The sequence below is a fragment of the Cheilinus undulatus genome, linkage group 7 (genome assembly GCF_018320785.1).
Source record: "Cheilinus undulatus linkage group 7, ASM1832078v1, whole genome shotgun sequence".
Taxonomy (NCBI): Eukaryota; Metazoa; Chordata; class Actinopteri; order Labriformes; family Labridae; genus Cheilinus; species Cheilinus undulatus.
This window is the reverse complement of record NC_054871.1, coordinates 32,704,024-32,723,592: the sequence shown is the minus strand read 5'-3', so window position 1 is coordinate 32,723,592 and position 19,569 is coordinate 32,704,024.

The following is a 19,569-nucleotide window of genomic DNA, read 5'->3' as shown; positions in this document are numbered from 1 at the left end:
TGATATTAGCCAGCACTTGAATTTTGTTTTAAAAGAGTTTGCTGAAAACTGGGAGTTATTTTTCATGACTTTGCAATGTTTTCCAGAGTTGACTGCCCTTAAGAACAAAACTGTTTTGATGTTGATGTATTGGTAAGTGTGTTGAAACATTTGAAAACTAATATGAGAAAACAGAACTGTATTAAACTATTGAAAGTACCAGTATGTATGATGTATTTGGTGTGTTTGCATGTCTCCCAGCTTACATGAAACCATACTCACCATATTTTAATCAAATGTGAATTCAATACAACAGCTTTACAATAAATTGTACAGGTACATCTCAAAAAAATTGAATATCATGAAAAAGTAAAACATTTTTTGTCACTCATTTCAGAAAGTGAAACCCATGTATTATATAGACTCATCACAGAGTGAAATATTTCAAGCCTTTATTTCTTGAAATTTTTCGGTGTCTCAGAAAATTAGAATATCACATAAGATCAATAAAAAAGGATATTTTCAACAGAAATGTCAGGCTTCTGAAAAGTATGTTCATTTCTACGCGCTCAATACTTGGTTGGGCCTCCTTTTGCATGAATAACTGCATCAATGCGGCATGGCATGGGGGTGATCATTCTGTGGCGCTGCTCAGGTGTAATGGAAGCCCAGGTTGCTTTTATAGCGGCCTTCAGGTTGTGTGCATTGTTGGGTCTGGTGTCTCTCATCTTCCTCTTGTCAATACCCCATAGATTCTCTATGGGGTTCAGGTCAGACCAGTTTGCTGGCCAATCAAGCACAGTAACACCATGGCCATTGAACCAGCTTTTGGTACCTTTGGCAGTGTGGGCAGGTGCCAGGTCCTGCTGGAAAATGAAATCAGCATCTCCATAAAGCTTGTCAGCAGAAGGAAGCATGAAGTGCTCTAAAATTTCCCAGAAGATGGCCGCATTGACTATGGACTTCAGAAAACACAGTGGACCAACACAAGCAGATGCCATGGCAGCCCCAGTCATCACTGACTGTGGAAACTTCACACTGGACTTCAAGCAACGTGGATTCTGTGCCTCTCCACTCTTCCTGCAGACTCTGGGACCTTGATTTTCAAATGACATGGAAAATGTACTTTCATCTGAAAAGAGGACTTTGGACCACTGAGCAACAGTCCAGTTCTTTTTCTCCACAGCCCAGGTAAGACGCTTCTGACGTTGTCTCTGGTTCAGGAGTGGCTTGACACGAGGAATGCCACACTTGTAGCCCATGTCTAGGATTCGTCTGTGCGTGGTGGCTCTTGAGACACTGGCCCCAGCCTCAGTCCAACTCTTGTCAAGCTCCCCCAAAATCTTGAATGTATTTTGCTGGACAATCCTCTCAAGGCTGCAGTTATCCCTTATGCTGGTGCACCTTTTCCTACCACACTTTTTCCTTCCACTCAACTTTCTATGAATATGCTTGGATACAGCACTCTGTGAAAAAACAGCTTCTTTAGCAGTGACCTTTTGTGACTGTCTTCTGGACATCTGTCAAGTCCACAGTCTTCCCCATGATTGTGCATCCTACAGACCCAGACTGAGAGACCATTTAAAGGCTCAAGAAACCTTTGCAGGTGTTTTGAGTTAATCAGCTGATTAAGGTGTGACACCATGACTTTCCAATATTGGACTTTTTCACAAAATTCTAATTTCCTGAGACACTGAATTTGGGTGTTCATTATCCGTAAGCCATAATCATCAACATTTCAGGAAATAAAGGCTTGAAATATTTCACTCTTTGTGTAATGAGTCTATATAATATGTATGGGTTTCACTTTCTGGAATGAGTGACAAAAAATATTGACCTTCACTATATTCTAATTTTTTCAGATGTACCTGTAAGGCTAAGAATTTCCACATATTCAGTTTTTATTGAAATGATCAGAAAGGTGATAATCCTAATTTGCATTTATTATCTTGAATTTAAGATGGGTGGTAATAGCATACAGGAGTGCATTATTTTGAAAGGTGTTCTTAGTATTTTTCCTACTTCATTAACAGATGAACAGTAGTTAACCATGCGGTTTTAGCCTGCCTATGGAAATGACTGAAAATCATGCTTGTGACTGACAGAGGCCAATGATTAATTCTTGGTCATTATCTATCTGAATATTTATAGCAAAAATCTTTCTTTTGTTTGTGTAATTTTTGATAAAGACTGGTACTTATTTTTAGTTGAATTGAGTTTTACAAGATAAGAGTCTTCTACCTTTTTCCATAAAAAGAAATGCCAATAAAATAAGAATATATAAGTGGTAACTAGACATGTTCCAATAGGTGACAAAAGTAAATCTACGAGGTTGCATGTTAGTTTTGATCCAGCATGCATCTTGTCACTCTGCCATTATGTGGCAGTGTGCCACCAGATGGGTTTTTGTAAACAAGGTGCATGTAATGCTAAGATTTCATATTGTTTGCATGATATAAATAAAAAAAATGTTTCTATATCTTTAAGCATAAATGAAACTATATAATTTAGTTATCATTCAGTAATATGTAGATCAGACAGATGCATGGTTGGAGGTGCAGAGCTGTAAGATATCTCACAGATATGTCTCCTATTATATGCCAGCTTGCCTCTTTATTTAACTGTTTTTATTTCAATGATTCATCCTGGTAACCACTTCAAGCTTTTAGATGTTGTTTTCCAAATGCTGCAAGATATTTTAGATGTAAGTTGCTGGAAAAATGTGTGCTTGTTCTGTATTCTTTTTTCATATCTTAAAAATTACAGCCATCTTTAATAATAAAATATGTATTCTGTAAAGAAAGAAAGACCGAAATTGCTAATGTAATAAACAGTATGCTTTTTGTTTAAAGGTACATCGTATGTTGCCTGATGAAGGCTACCTTGCTTTTTTATCCCTTTATTCAGAATAGAATGTGCGACTACAGCTGACTGTTTGAATAACTTCCAATAGGAGCAAAGCCTGAAGGAGTCCAAATTGCGAGTCTATTCGAAGGCCTGATTACAAAGGGGGTAAGTAGTATTTAAGGCTTAGGAAGAGCGCTATAGTTGAACCAAAACCAGCTGCTTTTCTGGTTGTGTCCCACCATGAACAATAGCCTGGCGTTACCTCAGCTTCAAAGGCTCCATAATAGTCAATCGATCAGAATGCGAGGCGCTATTCTGCAGATTACTGTTAACAATAATTTGCCTCCTAGTGCACCGTTGCCATCTTTGAAGCAATGTTTTATTGCCTTTTTTTTTCATCTGCATCTGTCATCCCCGAGGTCCACTGTTTGATCTCTACCCACCAGTGTCTGCCTCCCCGGGGTCGCGTTGACCTGTTGATTGGCAGCTGCGATCAGACATATGGTGGGACGAGGCATCGACCGGAGCTCCCCGGAGACAAAAGCAGACTAGTGGGGTTTTTTCCCCCTCTTTGAGCGCGCGGAGGAGCTGGGCAGCAGCACGAGGAAGAGGCCTCCCGTTCTTTACCACTAGATGACGCAATGAGCAAGCAAATACGTCCAGGATGGGTTCAACTGGTTTCATGTGAGTAGATGTGACGAAGTTTGTCCTCCTCTAGTTTGCAATTCTGGTGTTTCTCGTTGAAAACAAAACTGTTATTAAGACTGGTATTGTTGATTTTCATTTAGTTAACCTGCATTTGAATTATCAGTTAATAGGGGCAAGTACAGCCTTTATTGTAACGCAGATCCCCTAGTAGATATTTCTCCTTCAATCAATCAGTTTCGACAAATGTTTATTTGTATAGCGCCAGCTCATGACAAATGTTATCTCAAGACAATTTACAAAAGAGATGGTTTAGGCTGTGTCATTTTCTTATATAATTTAAAGAGAGTCAACATTATTCCACCAAAAGCACAGCACTTAACAACATTTAGTAAAGTTACATTAGAAGGAGGCATTTCCTTTTTAACAGTAAAAATATCAAATAGCCTAGAGTAAACTCATGTTCAACAGCAATCTTACCATGACTGTGTTGTAGATAGATAGATAGATAGATAGATAGATAGATAGATAGAGAACAACTTGAATGCAAGTTGTTTGCTGGATGCATGTATGAGGTATGGCTATTGAAATACAAGGCTAATTTTGTTTTACAATTTTACTGGACATAAACATTTTTCAGTGTCTTCCTCTATCAGTATACTCCCCTTCTGCATCAACACAACGCTGCATTCAGGCCTTCCATTGATCAAACCAGTGCAGTAGGTCTTCTTCGGACAGTTTTCTCAGAACTTCTGTTGTTCCTTTCTTAACTTCTGACAGACTTCAAATGTGTTCCTTTGAGCACAAATTTGATATCAGGAAAAAGTCACATAGTGCTAGATCAGGTGAATAGGAAGGGTGATCAAGCACTGTGATTTATTTTTGGGCAAGAAACTGCTTTACAGACAGTGCAATGTGAGCTGGTGCGTTGTCTTGAAGAATGAAACCATTTTTCCACTATTGTAGTCTCATTCTTTGGACTTTTCTTGCAGTTTTTCTAGAACCTGTTTGTTATTGTGTTGATTCACATTGAACACTTCTGGAACCCACTCCTCCAAAATTATACCCTTAATATCAAAGAAAATGATCAACATGGCCTTGAATTTGGACTTTCTTTTTGCTTGTGCTTTCTTCATCCTTGGTGACGATGTTTTTTCCAATACACTGACGCCGTTTTATCTCAGGTTGTATCAGGAGATCTAAGTTTCCTTGCATGTAATCACTAATCTAATCATTTTTGGTTTGCTTTTATTTGTTCTAAAATGTCTCCACAAATTTATGGGATGCTTAAATAATATGATCAAGAATTTTATAGAAATTTTAGGACGTTTCTTTGAAATTTTAAGGAATTTGTGTGGATTTTTGACATCATTTTTGATCAAAAATAATTCCTGTTCAGGGACAAGGCTGAGCTTTTGAACTTATCAGATGGGAGAAACTAAAGATGCATTCCAAACAAAACCTCAGGTCTTAGGGTGTTAATGGCAGGAAGAGCGTTGGCCTTAAGATCTACCTCCCATGCTACTCTTTAAAGCATGTTAAATAGTTAAACTGGACCATTTAATGAGGCAAACCAGAAAAGCTGTGCCAGCATACTTAGGGTACTTAGCTTGTGCCCAGGTGTGTCAGTTCGCTGGTCACCAGTTGGTGGGGTTAGCTTGACCCCCAGAAGCACAGATGTGATGCTCATCCCGGTGCTTGCCATTATCTCGGTACACAGAATGCAAAACACCCCCATCTCTCCTCCTATAGAGAGCAGAGCGTTACCATGGTGATGCATCCCTGACCAGGACCTTGCAGTGATCCACACTGACCCTTGTTGGTGACCTTTGACATTTAGGCCATGGCCAGGGTCAAAAGGTCAGTGATGGCCGGAGGGCAACAAGAGCACTTCTATGATTGGCACACTGACATCCTCACGCCCCCACTCCCTCCACCCCCCCTTCATCTGCAGTGCTTCACCCCCCCCCCCCCCCTTCCTGTTTGCTCCTCTCATTTGCATTTGTTACACAGATCAGCTGCATAAGGTTCATCCCACTGTTTCATGTTACACCTTAGCAGGTAGCTTCTGTGCTGATGCAAGTGTTTGCGTTCAAGCTGCTTCATGTTGTTTTCATTGCTTCAGTATTGTGTACCTTGTGATGACCACATGCAATCTGCAGCATGCTAACATCCTGTATCATGATGGTTATGATACCAGTAATGATCATCAGAATTCCCAGGGCCCTTGCTCTCCTCCGAATGTGAGGATATTTATAGTTCTTCATGTAATAACCTGTGTGTGTTTGTGTATTTCTAGGAGGGTGGGGGAGGCAATGCACCACACTGTGCCTCCTCCTCGTGGGGAATAATTACAGAATCGTGGGTACTAAAAGTCATGTGACCCTCGCCTTCTGCTCCCAAATAATTTATCCCCCCGGCTGATAGCTCGTCAATATCAATTTATTAATTTAACAGTTCTGGACTGATAAAAGGTAGTGCGCACAGTTAGCGTGCTGAAACGGGGAGTAAGGGTGAATTTTACAGTGTGATGGTGTGAGGGGAAGGCAGGAGTGAAAGACTGGAAGACAAAGCGAGGGGGGAGGAATGGCAAAGGAGTGATCAATGGCAGTGCAGTGGAGAGAAATGCATATTCGTTGTGTAAAAATGGGCCACCATCAGTCATATTCCAAGGCTATTGAAAGAGAGTTATGAAAATTAATACACTTATTATTACCATATTAAAAATTAAGATTGAAGACTGCACACTCATTGTATTGATATTCAAATGTGTCCAATATATTGATCAGAACAACCCAGATTTTTGTCTTCCAGTGAGCCTGTGAGGCAGTCCAAGAGGGAAAAACATGATATGCAAGAAGCTTTTTTGATTTTAATTAAACACAAACAAACCCCGTTGTCTTTCAATGACAACTGAGAAATCCTCAAAGGTCCTATCTATAAGATGACTTGAAAGATGCATCTTTCTAAAACAAAGTCACTCCAGAAGAAGAAACATGGCAGGGTTGGCCTGCTAATAGAGATGGCTGAAAATCATGTTTGTGACTGACAGTGAGACTTCTTTCATTGTCTGCTCATACAGCAGAAACCCTGAATTTTGTTTAGATTACATTGACAAGTACTTATTGTTAGAGGAATAAAGTTTTATATGAATATTGAGATGAATATGTGGAGCTTACATTGAAAGATGCAACATCCTCTCTTCTATCTTTTCAACTTAGAATATAAAGGCAATAAATAAAATATGAGTATTTGACAAGTGACTAGGGATTTTCCTAAAAGACTGAATTCAAATGATAAATTCAGAGTAACTGACAGATGGAAAGGTAAAAAACACACACTAAACAGTTAAAATTGATATTGATTTAAAAATATCTGCACGTAATTGATGTAATTTGGGTTGCCAAGTGAGTCTAACTTTAGTGGTTCTCACCCTGCAGGCCGTCAGTCCTGCAGGTTAACATCCATGTTCCCTCACTGGATAAAAATATACCATATAGACAAAAGTATTTGGCCACACCTTTTCTTTATTAAAGTCCTTTGTTTCAATCAGACCCCTCACCCCAGGTGTATAAAATCAAGCACCTAGCCATGCAGTCTCCATTTACAAACTTTAATGATACAAAATGGGTCATTCTGAGGAGCTCCGTGATTTCAAGCTTGGTACTGTGGTGGCTACCATCTTCGCAGAGTGGGGTCAACGACTCCTAAGACGCACTGTGTGTAAAAGTCGCCAATGCTCTGCTGATTCTACAGTTGAAGAGTCCTGAACTTCCACTGGCATTAATGAGAGCACAGAAACTGTGGCAGGAGCTTCATGGAATCGGTTTCAATGCCCACACTTGTATGCAAGCCTCACATCACCAAGTCCAGTGATGAGTGTCAGGGAGTGGTGTAAAATACACCAACACTGGACTGTGGAGCAGTGGAAATGTGTTCTGTTGAGTGATGAATCACAGTTCTCCCTTGTGGCAGTCAGATGGGTGATTTTGGGTTCGGCTGATGCTTGGAGAACGTTACCTACCTGACTGCATTATGCCAACTGTGAAGGTTGGTGGAGGAGGGATAACAGTGTGCTTCGCTTCCACCTTTGTGGCAAAAGTTTGAGGAAAGCCCTTGACTCTTCCAACAGGACTTTGCCCCAGTGCACAAAGCAAGGACTAAAAAGACATGGTTTGATAAGTTTGGTGTTGGAAAAACATGACTGGTCGACACCAGCCCTGACCTCACCCCCACTGAGCACCTTTGGGATGAACTGGAACGGAGACAAGCCTTCTTATCCAACATCTGTGCCTGACCTCATAATTATCCTACAGAATGAATGGGCATATATTCCCACAGCAATACTCAAAATCTTGTGGAAAGCCTTCCAAAAAGAGTGAAGACTTTTATCAGCTGCAAAAGGGGGAACAGCTTCATATTTAAGTACATGTATTTAAATGTAATGCTATTACAGCCCTTGTTGGTGTATAGGTCAAACAGCCAAATACCTTGGTCCCTATAATGTACCTTCCTATGCTCCTACGATATACTGTCTGTTTAGTGAGCTTGTCAGTAGAGCAGACCCATAAGCTGGAGCTACAGCCACAGACTACAGTCCTATCTATACAGTCCTATCAAGTTATGGTACACCTTGGCGAAGTATTTATATACCAACATTGATGGCTGACTGGGGATGTAACAATTATGGATTTTGATGGCATGGTTATAGTCTGACAAGTAATCTCAGTTTTAGTTATTGAGAGTTATGCATTAATTTTTTTAATTCCAATGTATAGAATAAAATGTATTACAAATGAACACTATAATATCACATGTACATAAGTTTTCAGACCCTTTGCAACAATTGAAATGTCTAAACAGAGGTGTGGGTCTTTCCACATAATTTCTAATCCTTTATATTTATCATAGATGGATTCGAATCAAAGTGTAGAAACATCTCAGCAAAGACTGAGAGAACTGGGAGGAACCTGAGCTTCAAGTGCTTTTGCAAAGGGTGTGATTACTTATGTCAATGTGACATGTCAGTTTTTTATTTTTCATAGTTTGGAAAAAAATCTAAAATACTGTTTTCAGTTTGTCATGACCTGGTACTGAGCAAGATCATAATAGTTATAAATTTTTCATTAGTTTTTATTTTTATTTCGTTTTCACTTTCTGTGTTCAATGTCAGTTTTGTTTTTGTTAGTTTTTTTTACTGCTTGTTTCTTAGTTTAGTTTAGTTTTTATTTTGAAAAAACATGCTTCGTTTTGGTTCAGTTTTTTAATTAATTTTAGATTTTTTTCAGATACATGTCAGGGCTAAGTGAACATCATGCATTTTTAAAAACATATTCAAACAGGCTACTCTTCACTTATCATTTTAATTATTTAAAGTTGATGTTTGAATACAACTCCAGAAATAAAACCACCATTGTGTGAAGTTTTAAATAATCAATTCAGGCCATTTTACCTTTTCCAGGCTTGAGCGTAGGCGCCAGACAGTATGGCTGTGTCAAAGACTAAAACTAAGGATATATTATCTCTTTTCTTATTTTGGTTAGTTTTGTAAGTGCATTATGCAAATTTTATTCTTAGTTTTTTAGTTAATTTTAGTAAACTATTATAACCTTGGCACTGAGTTTAGATGAGAATAACAATGATTATTTTCAACTGTAGCATGAGACTGCAACATTACAAAATTTAAAAAAGTGAAGTGGGTCTGAATACTTTTTGAATTCACTACATATTTCTGGGAGAAAAAGAAAACATATACAGTCATGGACGAAAGTATTGGCACCCCTGGAATTTTTCCAGAAAACACACCATTTCTCCCAGAAATTGTTGCAATTACAAGTGTTTTTGGTATCCACATGTTTATTCCCTTCATGTGCATTGGAACAACACAAAAAATCTGAAGAAAAAAGACAAAATTGACATAATTTTACGCAAAACGCAAAAAATGGGCTGGACAAAATTATTGGCACCCTTTTAAAACTGTGGGTAATCATTTTATTTCAAGCATGTGATGGTCATTTAAACTCACCTGTGGCAGTAACAGGTGCTGGCAATCTAGAAATCACACCTGAAGCCAGTTAAAATGTATAAAAGTTGACTCAACCTTTGTGTTGTGTGCCTGTGTGTGTCACACCAAGCATGGAGAAGAGAAAGAAGAGTCGAGAGTTGTCTCAGGACTTAGAAGCAAAATTGTGGAAAAATGTGAACAGTCTCAAGGTTTCAAGACCATCTCCAGAGATCTTGAAATTCCTTTGTCCACTGTGTGTGATATAATCAAGAAGTTTATTACCCATGGAACTGTGGCTAATCTCCCTGGACGTGGACGGAAGAGAACAACTGACAAATGAATGAAACGCAGGATAGTTGGAATGGTGGATAAACATCCTCAGTCAACTTCCACACAAACTCAGGCTGTCCTGCAGACTCAGGATGCAAAAGTGTCAGCTCAGACCATACGTCGTCATCTGAATGAGATGAAGCGCTATGGCAGGAGACTGAGGAGAACCCCACTGCTGACAAAGAGACATAAAAAAGCCAGACTGGAGTTTGCAAAAATGTATCTGAGTAAGCCTCAATCCTTCTGGGAGAACATTTTGTGGACAGATGAGACTAAGGTAAAGCTTTATGGAAAAGCACGTCATTCTACTGTTTACAGAAAACGGAATGAGGTCTACAAAGAAAAGAACACAGTACCTACAGTCAAACATGGTGGAGGTTCAAAGATGTTTTGGGGTTGTTTTGCTGCCTCTGGCACTGGGTGCCTTGACTTTGTGCAAGGAATCATGAAATCTGGAGACTATCAAAAAATTTTGGGCTGCAATGTAGGGCCTAGTGTCAGAAAGCTGGGTCTTCATCAGAGGTCACGGGTGTTCCAGCAGGACAATGACCCCAAACATACCTCAAAAAGCACCAAGAAATGGTTGGAGACAAAGCGCTGGAGAGTTCTGAAGTGGCCAGCAATGAGTCCGGATCTAAATACCATTGGACACCTATAGAGATATCTTAAAACTGCTGTTGCAAGAAGCACCCTTCAAATCTGAGAGACCTGGAGCAGTTTGCAAAAAAAGAGTGGTCCAAAATTCCAGTTGAAAGGTGTCAGAAGCTTATTGATATTTATAGCAAGTGATTGGTTTAAGTTATTTTTTTCCAAGGGTGTGCAACCAAATATTAGGTTGAGGGTGCCAATAATTTTGTCTGTGCCCATTTTTTGAGTTCTGTTTAAAACTATTTCAATTTTGTCTTTTCTCTCTAGATTTTTTGTGTTGTTCCGATGCACATGAAGGGAATAAACATGTGGATACCAAAAACACTTGTAATTGCAACAATTTCTGGGAGAAATTGTGTATTTTCTGGAAAAATTCCAGGGGTGCCAATACTTTCGTCCATAACTATATCTCTTCAAAACGTATTCAAGGTTGTTGCTAGAACCTAAATTTTCTGTTTCTTCATGTGGCATTTGAATGAATCATGAATTTTTAATTTACCTTGCCTTATGTCATTTCACTGAGCTGACCTGAGCACACCAAACTGTATTTAACCTAGTTTAGTTCACTAACCTGCCAGTTTCAACACAAATTTCTACATTGGATCACTTTTTGTTTTAACTTGGTACAAAGTTTGGGAGTGTTTACCACAGATAATTTTTTTCTTCCAGTAACTAGGAGTATGATTATACAGCAGCAGCTGATGTTAAGCATCTTCATGTTACTGGCACCTGCAGTCAAAGCCTTTTATCAACCAAAGGTAGGCCTACTGTTTTTGTTGACATGATCCTCTTTTTCTTTCACCTCAGGAAACACACAGTGTAGATATATCATGGATTCTGAATGTTTGACAGTCTAGCACTAACATTTTAGTCTCATCTTATCCCTGTAAAGACAACTAAAAGTACTTTTCATCAATTGCTATTCTAAGCATGTCATAGTCTCTCATGGAAGAAGGGTTGGTGACCAGCATTTTTTGTTGATCAAATTAGCGTAGGTACCAACCACTTACAAGAGCTGCAGTTTTAGAGATCTAGCCATTATATTTTGGCCCTGCTCAAGGTGACTTGCATCCTTACCCTCAGCCATTATTTCTACTTCCAACACATCAAGACCAGAGACAAAATGCTCATCTGCAACTAAACATATCCCACCCACAGACAGGTGCCATTGTAACACAACAATCACTGTTAGTTCTCTTCACCTTTTAACAGTCACAATGTTTTGGCTGATCTGTTAAACATGATCGTTTTCTTCAAGATGCATCTTTTCCAAAACAAAGACCCTCCGGAAAAAACACATATATGTGACCTCTTCTGTGTGACCCCTCTTGACCTCCCAGCACTTCCTTTGCATCCTGATTTTTTAAAAAGGGTAATGAATATACATCTGGCATAAAGAAGAACACATATATCATCTGGTCTTCACCGCAGAACAGTGCTAACCTATTCCCAGAGCCATTACATAATATCCCTGAAGGAGGCTAAAAGGTATTTTAACAAGACCCACTGCTCTATGACCTTTGACCTCTTCTCAGCTGACCCCCAGCTCCTGACCCCACTTACACTCACCGGTGACAGAGGTGGGACCTTCCTGAAACTGCTACGTACACTCTCTCCATGCACACTTTTACTTTATTTGCACAGTTGCATAGAGGGTCTGTCAAATTCTCCAAAACCTCGGAGTGAGAACGTGTTATTAAAATCTCCTATGGTGAGTGGCACTGATGCTGTATCAGCCAGCAGATGTAACACTTTACATTGTTCCTCTTAGAGGATACGCAGTATCTGTTATCAACCGCATGAACTGTAACACCTGTGTGAGGTCCTTAGCTGGTTATGGAAAAGACTAAATTAATGCAGATCCCTTTTTTAACCTACAAATGCAAACAGGACAACCACAAAGGACACTGGCCACTTTAATTTTGTGATTTTACAATGCTTGTAACCATTGCTGCAGGTTATGTGTTGTATGAAGTGAAAAAAAAAATCCTTTTTTTTTTTTTTTAAATAAATTCCACTGTAAATATTCACAACGATACATCAGCTTTAAAAAGAAACCGGATGTTTTTCTTTGTCAGAAAACATGATTAATGCATGCACAGGATGAGATTAGTAAAGTAATGTGACATACTCATTCGTCAACAAGGGGCGTAAAAATGAACACAAACCAAAATTTTCTCACAGGAGCTTTTTAAAAGTTTTTTTTTTTTTTTCTTAAATAACAATAATGCTTGATGCTGTTTTTAAATTTGCAGTATTATTAGGATGGAATATGGATTTTCTTTTTTAAACACTGGTTGTATTTATGTGATTTTAAGGTGTTTACAGGAATTTAAAAAAACCCTTTTAAGTTATTTTATTAATTTGCTGAATTAGGGCATTGCAAATTTAGCAACAACAACTCCCCTCAAAGTAATTATCATAACAGCTGACTTTCATCCATGGTCCTGAGGCAGTTCCTTAAAAAAAAACATGAAATAAATATTACAATTAAAGGTCAGCTCTACAAGAGAGCATGCACCAAAAAACAACTAGTTTAACAGTTTTACATACAAAATGGACTTGTTTGTTTTATTACAAATAACAGATATGTTTATAATAAGCTGGTTAAATGTTGAAAGAGCCAGAAGTATCAGAAGAGGAGACTGATTTTATGCATGAGTACATGACTGATTTGATTTGAATCTGTGTTTGAGTTTTATTGTAAAGATAGAGTACTTGTCATGGTACAGAGTTAATTTTGTCGTCTAAAAATATAACTACATTTTTTATTGGTGACTTTTTGTCCATCAGGAAGACTAGACTAAGGCCAAGTCCACAAGTAGGCATGTATTTTTTTCTTAACTCAGTCACAGTCTCTGATATGTGCTGATAATTTGCACCAGGAGTGTGTGCCTCAGTCTCCTCTTGTTTGTGCTCTGGTATTTTTCTTATAATTGTGCTTTTTCAATTTAGATGTTGTCCTTAAAAATGACGACACAATAGCGGTTTCCCGCCTAAGATTTTGACTGTTAAACACAGTGTGTAAATTCAGTTGCCAGAGGGCTCTTAATTGAAATAAAAACAAAAGATGATGCCCACCTCTGTGGCTTACTTCCTTTTGACTTGAGAGCTCTATTCAAATGAAAACTGCACAATCTCACATCATGAAGGAGAAAAGCCGTTAAAAGTGGCCTTCCTTGTTTATGCTGTGAGCTACTCACAAAACATTCTGGGATTGCTCACAGTTGTTATTCAGGATGGCCACTTTTAACAGCTTTTCTCCATCATCATGTGAAATTCATGCATGAAACAGAATGGGTGGTTTTGTAAATGCACCTTATGGAGTAATGTTGAAAAGACCTCTCAATTTAAACAAGCCATGGAGGTAGACGGAGCAGAGCAGCATACCACTTCATACAACAATATTGATATGCCTAGTGGGGCCACAGTGTTGCAGGCTGCGAGGGGCAAGGGAATGTGTTACAGGGGGAATTTGGCAACATAACATGCAGTCGATAGCAGAGAATAATCATGGTCCGTCATAAGTGAGCAGCACAACCTTCCAGTAGCAGTTCATGCTTCCTTGTGTAGCATCTTTGAGGTAATATCCAGCATTTCTATGACAAAGATAAACATGGCAGCACCAACATGGCATTGCATGACAAAATATGGACCATTACACATTTAAAATCAATATTTTCTCTGACTCTGAAAACTTGATTGTTTTGGCTGTTAGTATGTGATTTTAATTTATGTGCAACACAGGAGTAGTTGTTTTAAAATTAACCTCTAAAGACCCTTCATGTAAATATGAGGGCATTTTTTTTTACCTACAACATAATAATGACTTCTGCTGTAAGATTTTTTGAGCTAATTGTCTGAGATGACCGCTGAATTAAGTAATTCGCTTGAAATATGAGAATTGGCTGTGAATTTTCAGGAATCTTCATGGGTCTTGAAGACTATTTGTTAAGATATTTGCCTGGAAATTGCTCGGGAATTTTCAAGTATTTTCATGTGGGGTTTTTTGCCATTTTCATTGGAATTTGAGAAATTTGTTTGGATGTTTGGTAGAATTTGCCTGGATATTAGCATTTTAATTAGAATGAGAGAAGTGCTTTTATAATATTGGGGAATTTGATATGAATTAATTGGGTGAATTTTCTTTGAAATTTTTAGGTATTTTCATGGACATTCTGGGAACGTATTTGCAATGTATTGGCAAATTTTGGGGAATTTGGGGGCAGGGGCTGTCCTCTGAAATTTTCAAGAATTTTAATGAAAGTATCTGGGAATTTGTCTGAATGTTCAGGAATTTTTTTTACAACATTTTCATTGAATTTTGGTGCTGTTGGTGCTGTTTCTGTAGAGGTGAAGGAGTTTATCCTGAAGCTTTCTGCTGTATTTATACCCTCCACCAAGCAGGGGGATACTTAATTTAGCTATGGACCTGACGTCAAACAGAGGGAGCAGTTTACTCAGGCCCTTGGACACAGAACTCGTACACTTTCTGTTGTGAGCAGACAAAAAAAAGAGAAATTCATTTACAAACAGATGCATGTAAGGATTCAGCTATCTCAAACAAGGGCTGACAGATTCTGTCAATAGATTTTTTCTTCTTTTATCCATCTGGAAACATCAGAAAAAGAAACCAAACACCCGCCAAATCCGATCACATCTTGTCCGCACATTATGTAATCCCTTCTTCTCTGCAGGCTCGGAGGCTCCCCTCACACGGACAATCACTGTAGTGGATTCTCCTCGGGTCTTTGGAGAGCTGCGGGGTAGCAAGTGTCAATAGAAGTGGAGTGTGTGAGTGTGAGAGATGATAGACTGAGGTTAAGAGGTGTCAACACAGAAAGAGAGAGGGCTGGAGGACTCTTCACCAGAGCCTGCCTGACACTCTGACACTCTGCTCAACCTCTCCTCTGATTAACCACTCTAAAGACGCCATTTGACACGGATGCCTCACACGGAAACATACAGCCACACACACAGACATCACGGCCTTCCTCCTCAAAGCCACACGCTGTTGTGTGTCTCTGTGTCAGACACACATCAGCTCTGAGGTGTGGAAACCTGGAGATGTGTTGTTCACAGGCATAGAAACTCTCTGAAAGGTTCTGGCAGTCAGGAATGGATTTGTTACACCTCTGATGTGCTGTATATGTTCAGCCGAGTGTAAGATACAACAGTGCCTTCCCACAGGGCTTTGCACCTGTCAGGTGCTGTAGAGCAACATTCAAACAGCAGAACACACACTGACATTCGTTGTCACTCACATGCGCATGTTCACCCTGCTTCGGTCAGATCTTCTCTGTATATGACTATGAACACTCATCTTTGTAACAGACCGTTTTGAGCCATCTTATAGTCTCAGTTTGGTCCATCTAAACACCTGCACACATCTTTCTAAACTAGGGTTGTCCAAACTTTTTTTGCTCCATATACAGGAAAATATAATGCTGACTGAGCCACTTCCATACATCTTCACTATGAATGTCACAGAAGTACAAAAGGGGGACAGGGTGATCCCCACCTGTCTGCTGTTTTTGGAGGTAGTAAGCGAGGCAAAAACAGCATCAGCAGAGCCAGCGTAGAGCCCGCTGTTCTATGTCACTGTCATGCTTTGTAATGAATAAACCCCAATTAATGATGATTTGCTAATTTGTCAAACAACAAACCTGTGAAAAAAGGACTTGCTTTTTAGACATGCCTGTACAAACTTGTGGCATGGTGCTGCTCTGAACCTGGCACTGTGCTCTACTCTTCTTTAAATTCACACAGTAAAATGTCTACCACTGGATGCGATGAAAGTTTAAAAACACTTGTGAAGTCACCGCTGGATGGAGCTCAATATTGTTGTGCAATGTAAAAAATAAATGCTCTTTATGGCCTATCTTTATCTTTTTTTTAAAGCACACAAAACATTACTTCACATTCCTAGATCCTCTCTGATAATAGTATTAGATAATTATTTCCTCAAATAATCTCAAAGTGAAGGAGGAAAGGAAGCATGCACCATTGCACAAAGAGAGGAAAAAAAGAGATAAAATTTGATCTGATGTCCTGATGTAACTCAGTTTACCAGTGAAGTGTGAAAACAATGCTTCAACTACAGTTCACAATCAGTTAACACACTCTTGTGCTATAAGTCATCATTGTTTTTTTCTTTGTTAAAGGATTGAATGAAATTAATGTTGAAGTGTGTGCTCTGCACGCTGCAAGTGCTTGGTCTGACTTGCTTTTTGTATAATGTGGTTTTTAAACACCTGCCAATAATACCATATACTGCGGAAAATTTGGGGGAAGGTTTAACATTTTTTTTTAATTGATAGCACCCAGTCCTAGTGGCCAGTCAAATTTCAGATTTTGAGAAGGAGCAGATCACAGAGCAAATAAGCATGATTTATGGGGCCTCCTGTTTTTATTCATCAGGAAATAAAGTGTTCAAGTCATTACCTTTGTTTTCAGTACGTTTCCCATTAACTACATCATCCCAGTTAGGTCAAGAAAAAAAGCATGCCAATCAATTCTTGTCAAAATGTTTGTCACAGAATTAATATGGCAGCAAGTATGAAAACTAAGAACGACAATGCAATCAAGCAGTCACTTCTAATGTGACCCATACTTAATTTATTTTTAGAATTTTCTGGTGGCCAATTAAACATGGGTCACAGGCCGCAATAGGCACACAGGTCATAGTTTTAATACCCCTGCTCTAAACAAACACTATAACTATTTTCCTCAGTGGTTTTAAATGTTATTAACCTCTCATCTCATTGTTGCTTTTTTCTTTTAATTAGACGTGACTATAAATAGCTCAAGATTTATTTTATTAGCTGCATTCTGTTGTAGTTGAACTTTGTTTGGATATGTTGGTGGTGAATTTACTTGGTTTGTTTTTATGTGACTTCAGTAGATGTTCAGGTACTGTAATATGTTCTCTCAAGGCTTAACTTACACAGGTGGGTTCAACTTGAATCTCTTAGGATTTGAAGTTTCCACTTCACTTCTGACATTAAAGCAGAGAACAACTTGAGGAATTTTGTGCTGCTCACAGCACAGTGGGAAAACCAAGAACAATGTATTTTTCAATATATTTTAATTTGATTTGAATATAATGGGTTAAATCTTCTGTGCTACCATACTTTGACATTTAACATGTGCCTTGGCCCAGCTTGGAACCAAACCAACAAACCATAAATTAATGCCTTGTTATTAACATTTGCTCTTAAAGGATTTCTAACACACTACCTCTCTCTACAAGTGCTGGCAGTCTTCCAACACTAGGACATGAAGTCAGGCTGCATGGGTGAAAACTAGAAATCCTAACCTCTCAACCATCAAATAATTGAAAGCCCTTGTGGTTGTTATTGTTTCTACTGTTTATATTTTACAAATTATAATATACAGGTTTAAAATGATTATGCCTTAGATTGAAATTATTTCTATATGAAGATGGTATCTCAATCTTGGTGAATATAATCAAAAATGTGTACATGACCAAGCACGGTACAGGGCAATTTTTTAGAGCAACGCAATGTAGGACTTCAGTTTGGTAATATTGTCTCTTCTTCTTTTTACCCATTACTGTTATCTCCTGTCTCCACACCCCAGCTATCGCTTTAAAAGAATACCAAAACTGACTAACTGGCTTCTTTTTAGCTGTAGGCTGATGTGTGAACTGGTACCATAAAGAGGCAATTCAGGAAAACCACAGCTTAAGTTATATAGTGCTGATTGCAGACAATCAGGACACTCTGAAAACGAGATACACCATATTCTCCCTGTTGAAGTTACTGTATAACTAAACTGCTTTTGAATGCCCCATTTTAAGATACGAAGTTCAATATTGTTGCTTTAACCAGCACTTTATCACCTTCATGGGGGATAACTCAGCCCCTTTCTCAAAGCTTGTGAAGGTTCTGCTCTAATGGCCTTTTTATAGTGTGAAAGTGTTTCTTGTAATGTTTATGTGGATAAAACACTAGTGAACCTGTCTAAATATACATTGCCTATAGAAAGCAGCCCTTTTATTGATTTTATAAATCTATAATGGTCAATATATTTTGTTATTTTTGACAGTAAAAATGACACAAAAAAACCTCATTTATGTCAAAGTGAAAACGGATTTCTACAAAATAATGTCATTTAAATAAAAATATGTAATGTAAAATAAGTGAATAAATATTCACCCCCTCCAAGCTAGTATTTAGTAGGCATACCTTTGGCTGCAATCACAGCACTGAATCCATGTGAACAGGTCTCAATCAGGCTTGCACATCTGGACACTGAAATTTTACTCCACTCTTCTTTACACAACTTTTCAAGCTCAGGTTGCACAGGGATCAGGTGTGAACAGCCCTTTTGAAGTCCAGCCACATATTATCTGTTGGACTGAGGTCTGGGATTTGACTCAGCCACTCCAGAACATTCTTCTTGTTGTCTTTAAACCATTTCTGTGTAGCGTTAGTTGCATTCTTCATGTCATCGTCTCTTCTGGAAGATAAATTCCTCTGTAGCAGTAGTTCTCTTGTAGACTGAATAAGATTGTCCTCCAGGGTTTCCCTTTATTGTGCAGTATTCATATTACCCATAAAGCTTTCACTGGTGAAGAACCCAGCCAACAGTTTTTAATATGCAGAGTCCTTGCCATCTCAGCTGCTGAAGCTTGTAACTCCTTCAAAGTAGTCAAAGGTGTCTTGGCAGCCTCTCTCACTGGTCTCCTTCTTGCGTGGTCACTAAGTTTGTGAGGACGGCCTGATCTAGGCAGATTCACACATGTGCTGTTTTCCTTCCATGCCCTGATGATGGATTTAACTGAACTTGAGGGGATGTTCAGTGCCTTGGAAATTTTTGTCCATCCCCTGTGTTTTTTTGACTTCATGGTGTAATGGTTGCCAGGAATATTGATTAACCACAGACTGGACCTTCCAGATGCAGGTGTCTTTACACCACAGTCACTTGGGACACATTCACTGTACTCTGGAGATCCCCATTTCACTAATTGTTAGACTACTGTCACTAATTGGCTGGATCTCTTTTGAATTAGGTCAGTCACTTTAAAGAGGGTGAATATTTACGCTGTCAATTATTTTACCTTACATACTATTATTTAGTTGACTTTACTT